General features: G+C 35.7%; 1 protein-coding gene across 4 annotated transcripts in view; it reads left to right on the top strand.

Moving 5' to 3' along the window:
• Positions 1-6,000, top strand: part of PLEKHA5 (pleckstrin homology domain containing A5) — a 266,473-nt gene that overhangs the window by 111,651 nt on the left and 148,822 nt on the right. Inside the window, exon 1 of one of the 4 annotated variants that reach the window (XM_014937382.1) lies at positions 272-353. The exons of the other annotated variants lie outside the window; for them this stretch is intronic. The gene's annotated coding sequence lies outside the window, so the exon portion shown is untranslated. Of the gene's footprint in view, positions 1-271; positions 354-6,000 lie in introns of those variants that run through there. 4 annotated transcript variants of the gene reach the window in all.

Genomic DNA, 6,000 nt, shown 5'->3' with positions numbered 1-6,000 from the left:
AAAAAAAAAAAAAAATCAATAGTGCTTGGGGCCTGTTTTGTGTATTCCAATTATTGATTTTGGATTTGACTGAAAGTTCTGAAATTGTTTGGAAGTAGGCCATCTCATGCTGAGTTGAAGCATCAGGCCATTTTAAATTAGATCCCGAGCATGCTCATATCAAGTACCCACTCTTTTAGATTTTGCAGTGTGTGTGTCTCTGTTCCCCGTTAGTGGAGCTGTCATTCAGCTGAAGTAGAGGAGAGCACAGCATGCCCTTTTGTCATCTTTCTCTCAGTGCACATAGGATTTCTCTTGGAAATGGAAACTTGAGATGTGAGACAAGCCTTGCTGTTAGATCACCAGTGTTTTTGGTGAGTTGATATTCATCTCTTTCTAATGCCTTTAGATACCTCAGATAAAACTCTCAGCTTCATGCTTGTCTCTATTCTCTAATAATGGTATCTATTTGAAAAATCTCTGCCGTCGCTCAATTCACTAAAATAATTCCGGTATGTATGTATTAATTTCTTTATACTGAAAAAGAATTACTTTTTTAACTGGAATGCTAGGCTGTTTCGCTCAGAAGTCCAAAAAATGGGCATATATCTTTTTATTGTATGACTTCAAATTAGCTAACTATTCTAAATATAGCAACAGTTCTTCGACCATCTCTTCTCAGTCATTTTTCATTTAATTCATGGTTTTAGTAAATTGGTTTTAACCCAGGTTGTTTTGTGTATCTAGCATTTCAGAGGGAGTTTGAGTAGCCTTGCAAAAGAGAATTTTATTTATGTGAGATAATGCTGAAAGATATTTACAGAATTTGGTTTCAATGCAAATTGCTTAACAGTGCAAGATAACTGTTGTCATCTGTTAATTTTGGTGATAGATATTCGTGTATTTCCTTCTTTGACTAGCTAAGAAACAGAAATAGGCATCTCCTAGTTCTTTATTACAATTGAGATTAATAGGATATAATAGGAATTTCTGAACGCATTTATAGTCTTTGTAATAAGTGAAGTGAATGTTTGATATGGCTTAACATTTAATTAACTTCTAATTAACTGTGGGGAGGCAGGACTTATGATTAAAGTATTATTAAGGCTTCATGCACTTGATTTAGAAAGGCTTATTTTCCTCCACGAATATCTGCAAAAGATAACTTTAATATAATGTATTTCACTTGTAGCAAAAAAACAGTTGACAGTATATTTTTAAAACATCTAAACTTGGGTTGTAAAAGGTAGTGATTGAATTGATAAACTCTGACACCCCCCACCCCCCAAAAAAAAGAATTGGTTCCTAATTGCACTTTTCTCCCAGTGAATAAGGATGATTTAAGGTCATGATTTAACTTCATGTGGTTTTTTAGGTTTCAGTTGTGACACAGTGGAGTTACTTCCTAAAACACAGTTCATCACTGGATGGAGATTTGAAGTCTTAATTATAAAACATTCACATACGATGTTGAGTTGGGGAGGATTGTTTGTTTTTATGAGCAGGTACTCTCCATCCTGTTGTGATGGGGTGTATATACTTTAAATAGCCTTCTGGATAACAGTTTTAAAGTACAATGGGAAAAAACTGCCTGTCGGTGAATTCACTGAGCCTAACAAAAGACATTCTTGCTAAACGTAACCTCTGTTATGATTCCGATTGACCCGATTCACAGGAGTAAAATCAATAAACCCATAAGCTTCATCGTTGTCTCGACAGTCCTGGTTGGAAGGAAGAGAGGATGGAGAGTGGGGGGTGTGAATCTTAAGTACTTGAAGATCAGTTTGCTTGACCCCCTGATACAGGGGTTTCGGGGAAACGATCTAAATGGGTGTAATAGTTAAGATTTTTGTTAAAGCCTGAGGATAATGCATTTAATTGAGGCCTTGCTGTGGCAAAGGGCTGTCATAACCCATCAGAAAACCTGCACTTTGGCTGCCAAAACAGGATTCAAGTGTGCAGCTCTGACAAATGATGAAAGAGAGACAGCGAGGGGTAACTGCAAACCTCTGTCGTGCAAAATATATTACCGTGCTGACTTGTTATCTTCAAAGCATGTTATTTCTAATACTAAGTTTCTACCCCTATAACTAGAATATGTCGTTTCATAATGATACTGCCTTCAGGTACCACGAGCTGTGTGTCTCAGAGATCCAGAAGATGCTCTGAAGCCATACAGATTTGCCATAGGACAGTCTTGAGATAAACTGCAAACCTAGAAAACTTAAGACCTTATAGGAAGGGAACAACGAAATAGGTAAAGACTTGCTTTAGTGGCTGCAGAGCAAGGAATGGGAATGGCAGTGTAAGAGGAACAGTTGGAAAACACGTGCGAAGAAAGTAGCATTTAGCTGGTTTGGTAGAGTGCCTTGAATCACTCTGAGAACGTCAAAATGTGGGATTTCTGATTTAGATTGCTGAAGAAGTTTGAACTTAGTATGATTCTACTGGGGTATGTCTTAAAAGTATAAAAAGTCATATTTTTATAGGTTTTTTTAAGGGAACAATTGTGAGTCGCAAGGAAAGCAGAAATTTGCAAGTGTTAAACATCTCAAGTTAAGTTATTTTTATAACCTTGGTCTTGTCTATTTTATTCTTCAGAATAATGATTATCCTTTCCTTTGAAGTTAGTGCTGACTCTGGTTACTTTCCAGAAAGAGGAATTCTCATGTTATAGTTATAAAAGTTAACTGAAGTTTTACAGGCAAGATACTGTCTAGTCTGCAGTGCTACTCTTATCTATGCCCATTATAAGTCCACTTCTGGTCACGGGCAGCATGCAGAAAAATTTGCCTTGTGTTTGTGATCTTAATTGTGATTGCACATAAATATGTGAATTTGAGATTTCGGAGGACTTGACGCCCTTATATTACCTTTTGTTTTGCTGTAATTTTACTCTGTGTTAGTCTTGTTCATTTCTGTATATATGTATGTGTGTAAATACACACACGAACAATATTCAGAGAGGGTGAATGTGTATAAGGGCTTCTGGTTGTAAAAGCTTATTCAGAATGCACTTAAATTGCACTGAATTGAGAACTAAAATGAGAAAAGATAGTCAGTTTTATTCAACGGCAAAGAATGTTGTCATTCAGTCATTTTACACATGCCCGCCATCAGTAGGATTTTATTTTGTTGCTGATCAATATATTGCAAAATGCCAAAAAAATACCAGAGTGTAAGATTTAAATTCTTATGACTCAACTATGTAGACCTGTCTTTCAGATTTTCAGAAGCTGTAGGACTCTGAAAGGATCTTTGAGTTGCCCATTCATGTGAGTGGCAATGGGAGGCATATAATTTACCTTGTTATTTTTTTTTTAAGAGGATGAAAAAATTGATTCTGTTTTCCATGCGAATAAAAAGTTACTGACTCGTGTGGCATTTCCATTAGGAGAGCACTATGCCCCTAAAATGCAGTGGTGACTTCAGCCATTTTGAGGAAGCACCACTGCCAAAATAATGTTTAAATAAACTTTGTGCTGCTTGAATTTTTTTAATACACGTGTGCAGAAATAAGGAAAAAAACATCAGAAAAGGATGTGGAAGCTGTGGGTGTGGGGTGAAGGGAGCCTCTTCTATAGGTGTCACTTAAACTTCATGCCAACTATTTTTTGAGTTATTAAAGTCTATTGGACAGTGAAGGGTCAGTCTCCTTCCATTCACGTTGCCTTCTAAATGAAAGGTTTTGCTGCTGCTGACAATTCCACATACTCAGTTTTTGTGCCAGATGGAGAGCCTGTGACAATTTTAAACTGAAGGTTGTGTCTAAAAACCTTGTCAGCATTCTGCATCAAATCTTGACCCATTTTAAACAGTATGCTACAGTCCAATACTTTCAAGAGAATAATGTCATTTTTCAGTTTGTTTTTTTTTTGAGTGGAGGAAGAAGTGGAACTATGTTTCACAAGCATGATCTAAATTTGCTCTTGAAATAAACTGCACACCAGTACTTATTTAAAATAATTGGCTGTAACATCAGCATTGGGTCTGAGATGTTATGGAAAAATAAAGAAGGCATATTAGTTCCTTCTATATGTGTGTAGTATAAGTTGAGAAACAGATTTATTAAAGTGAAAACCTAAAATGTTTTAAGTTGTTTTATTTTTAAAAAACCTTCAGCTTGTTTGTACCAAGAGAGTAGAAATGGCAAGGAGTTGGCTAAGTCCTGGCTGAAGGAGCTGAGAATTGTCTCTACTTTTTCAGTACAATAAGATTTAAAACAGGTATTAGATACAGTCCTGTGAATTTTGGCAGGTTTTAGCCATGAATAAACTAGTTCATTGCAATTCAGTCATGAATATGTATTTAGTGGGAATGTCTGTCAATAAAAATTTAGAAGATGATTTTATATAAAATGAGTGTTGAGAGCTTTATATTTCCTAAAAGACAACCAAGAGTAAAACATTCCCTTTTGTAGGTAAGAAATGTTTCTCAAAATAGTACGTAAGTTTTAATTTTTTCCATGTGTTTTCAGCACAGTACAGCATCACTTGCCTTATTTATTTACACGCATCCATATTTCTTTAAAAGAATCTGGAATACTATTTTGTGGTCCAGAGGACATCAGCATTTGAAATATTTTTAGGATAGTCAGTCTTCTACACGCTTCAATACTGTGGTGGGGAGACATAGCTTAGTATTTAAACATCTCAGTGGCTTCAAGAAAACTAGAATTGCATTAGAATTGTATCTGAATTTAGTGGAAGTATGTGCCGTACTCGTGCATTAGAATTGTATCTGAATTTAGTGGAAATATGTGCTGTACAATCACTTACTCATTTCAAAGCCAGTCCCAAATTTATGCTCTTCCAAAGCGTGACCACTGAGGAAAAAAGAATGAAAAGTTAATTTTTATGTACTTCAAGTCATTTGAAGGGCCTTGTATGCGATTCATATCTTGTGATACATTCCTGTCCAAAAAGCCCTCAAACACCAAAAAGGTTTCAGTGTTCCGTAGTTTCCCATTTATACGGAAATTAATTTAATCAGTATTTCAGTATTTAAAGTTTATTCACAAATATGTCTGTCTGGATTTGTATTTCAGGTGCCGCCTTTGTATCTTTTGCCTTTATATATATTGTGTGCAGTTTTTTCCCAGTGAATTACATAGTCAACCACATTTGTAGATAATCTCTCATTAACATGAAAATTAACATATGGGTAATTAAATAAAGACCTTTTTAATCAGTGACAACATGGTTTTTAGTGACAAAACTAAATAACACCCCCAGTGGAATGACCTTCAAGGTTTTAATAGAACAGTGTTTGCTATGGAGTCTTTTTACAGTGGTCTCTTTTTTTTTTTTTTTGTTTGGTGTGGGGTTTTTTTGCCTTCCTTCAAGGTTTTAATAGAACAGTGTTTGCTATGGAGTCTTTTTACAGTGGTCTCTTTTTTTTGTTTGGTGTGGGGGTTTTTTGCCTTTTTTGTTTTGTTTTGTTTTTATTAGGCCAAACTAAGTATGAGCCATGATAAAATTAGAAACAAAAAATGGCTGTATTGAACTGTTTTAAATTGTGCCAATTCTTTGTGTGCTCAGCGTATGATAAAGGGAAGAACATTCTGCAAAACAAGAAACGTGAAAAGGATTTCAGAATAGTCATTAAAACAGGAGATTGGTACAATTTTGAACAATTTTACTAAGTAAAAATTTGACTGATATAAGACACTGTATCTTACCTGGGAAACAGACTTTTCCTTTGTTTTTCACTGTTCTGAGAAATAGTATAAAACTTTCTTTTTTCCCTCCTGGGGGAAAATACCCAGAGACATCAAGGTTAGCATATCCTAGCAGAGAAAGAAAAGGCGTAACTTCAACAATGCCATTTTCTGTGATGCCATCTGTTTTGTCCCACACTGCCCCAGTACATTTGTTTTCTCTAGGAGGCAAAGAAAAGACAGATATCTTTAGGAGCCCTCACATTGAGGCTGTCAAAGTACTTTAGTGCTGCCTTGGAAAGTATCTGGAAGTACAGCGTGGTTGGGAGCTGCCATGTGTTTCTGGAGGAGGCAGCTTCATT

Source organism: Calidris pugnax, unplaced genomic scaffold, assembly GCF_001431845.1.
Source record: "Calidris pugnax isolate Ruff unplaced genomic scaffold, ASM143184v1 scaffold1, whole genome shotgun sequence".
In the NCBI taxonomy this organism is placed as follows: Eukaryota; Metazoa; Chordata; class Aves; order Charadriiformes; family Scolopacidae; genus Calidris; species Calidris pugnax.
Note: the sequence above shows the minus strand (reverse complement) of the source record. Positions and strands in the feature narration are given on the sequence as shown.